This window comes from Schistocerca serialis, chromosome 1 (assembly GCF_023864345.2).
Source record: "Schistocerca serialis cubense isolate TAMUIC-IGC-003099 chromosome 1, iqSchSeri2.2, whole genome shotgun sequence".
Classification (NCBI taxonomy): domain Eukaryota; kingdom Metazoa; phylum Arthropoda; class Insecta; order Orthoptera; family Acrididae; genus Schistocerca; species Schistocerca serialis.
The window spans coordinates 285,531,075-285,533,129 of record NC_064638.1 but is presented as its reverse complement, the minus strand read 5'-3'; the positions used below and the strand labels follow the sequence as shown (position 1 = coordinate 285,533,129).

Here is a 2,055-nt window from a genome sequence, read left to right as displayed (position 1 = left end):
GAATGATTCGTCACAGAGACGCAATTCTTTAGGCATCTGAAACGAACTTCTATTGATTGTGACATAGTAATGTAGCGTTGTCACAGACCACAACAACAAGACGACGATACTGCCGCTGCCATGTAACTCTCGAGACTAAAGTTACCTTCTGTGACCTGAAACAAAATTACTAAAACAAAGAGTGGCTTATCTATGAATATTCGTTAGCAGTAAAAATGGTACACAACGAAACATTAACTGAATCTGCCACAGAAATATTTGGCTTGTTACTACTGCATAGGCATACGTTCATTGTCTTAAAACTACCATTCTGCTATTCATCCGACAACATTTTCTGAACAACCAAACTGTTACAATAAAACTTCCTGGCAGATTATAACTGTGTGCTGGACCGAGACTCGAACTCGGGACCATGGCCTTTCGCGGGCAAGTGCTCAACCAACTGAGCTACCCAAGCACGACTCACGCCCCGTCCTCACAGCTTTACTTCTGCCAGTACATCGTCTCCTACCTTCCGAACTTAACAGAAGCTCTCCTGCGAACCAGGCAAAGGTCCCGAGTTCGAGTCTCGGTCTGGCACACAGTTTTAATCTGCCAGGAAGTTTTATATCAGCGCACATTCCGCTGCAGAGTGAAAATCTCATTCTGTTCCAATAAAGCTCGCCAAATCATAGAATAAAGAAACACTTTATCTTGTATTTGAAGTCGGCATGTTGAAAATAATATGTTCAATTCCCAGTACCACGGCATGGAGGAGGAGATTAGTGTTTAACGTCCCGTCGACAACGAGATCATTAGAGACGGAGCGCAAGCTCGGGTGAGGGAAGGATGGGGAAGGAAATCGGCCGTGCCCGTTCAAGGGAACCATCCCGGCATTTGCCTGAAGCGATTTAGGGAAATTACGGAAAAGCTAAATCAGTATGGCCGGAGACGGGATTGAACCGTCGTCCTCCGGAATGCGAGTCCAGTGTGCTAACCACTGCGCCACCTCGCTCCGTACCACGGCATGAGTACAAACCATACACCGAGGTGAGAAGGAAAAGGAAAGTCATGGGATAGCGATATGCACATATACACTTGGTGGCACTATCGTATACATCAGCTATAAAAAGGTAGTGCATTGGCGAGTTGTCATTTGAACCCAGGTGAATCATATGAAAAGTTTCCCAATTGACTATGGCCGTACGATGGGAATTAAGAGACTTTGAAGGCGGAATGGTAGTTGGAGCTAGACATGTGGGACATTCCATTTCGGAAATCGTTAGTTCAGTATTTTAGAGATCCACAGTGTCAAGAGTCTGCCGAGAATACCAAATTTCAGATATAACCGCTCAACGACGGCCTTCACTTAGCGACCGAGAGCAGCGGAGTTTGCGTAGAGTTTTCAGTGCCAATAGGCAAGCAACACTGCTTGAAATAACCGGAGACATGAACGTAGGACGTACGACGAACGAATCCGTTTGGAAAGTGCGGCGAAATTTGGCGTTAACGAGCTACGACACCAGACCACCGACGCGAGTGCTGTAGCGCCTCTCCTAGACTCGTGACCATATCGGTTGGCCCTAGCCGACTGGAAAACCGTGGCCTGGTCAGAATGAGTTCAAATTTATGCTGGTAAGAGCTGATGGTAGGGTTCGAGTGTGGCACAGACCCCAGGAAGCTATGGACCCAATTTGTCAACAAGGCACCGTGCAAGCTGGTGGTGCCTTCATAATGATGTGGACTGTGTTTATGTGGAATCAAAAACATGGTTCAAATGGCTCTGAGCACTATGGGACTTAACATCTGTGGTCATCAGTCCCCTAGAACTAAGAAATACTTAAACCTAACCAACCTAAGGACATCACACACATCCATGCCCGAAGCAGGATTCGAACCTGCGACCGTAGCGGTCGCGCGGTTCCGGACTGAGCGCCTAGAACCGCTAGACCTCCGCGGCCGGCTATGTGGAATCGAGTGGGTCCTCTGGTCCAATTGAACCAATGTTGTAAATGGTTATGATGGGCTACCTGAAGGCCGTTTGCAGCCAATCATGAACTTCATGTTCCCAACCTG

At 47.3% G+C, this 2,055-nt stretch overlaps 1 non-coding gene across 1 annotated transcript; it reads right to left on the bottom strand.

Moving 5' to 3' along the window:
* Positions 1–921: 921 nt before the first annotated feature.
* Trnaa-cgc (transfer RNA alanine (anticodon CGC)) lies at positions 922–994 on the bottom strand. Its single transcript has one exon. It is a non-coding gene; the product is annotated as a tRNA-Ala (tRNA).
* Positions 995–2,055: the final 1,061 nt, after the last annotated feature.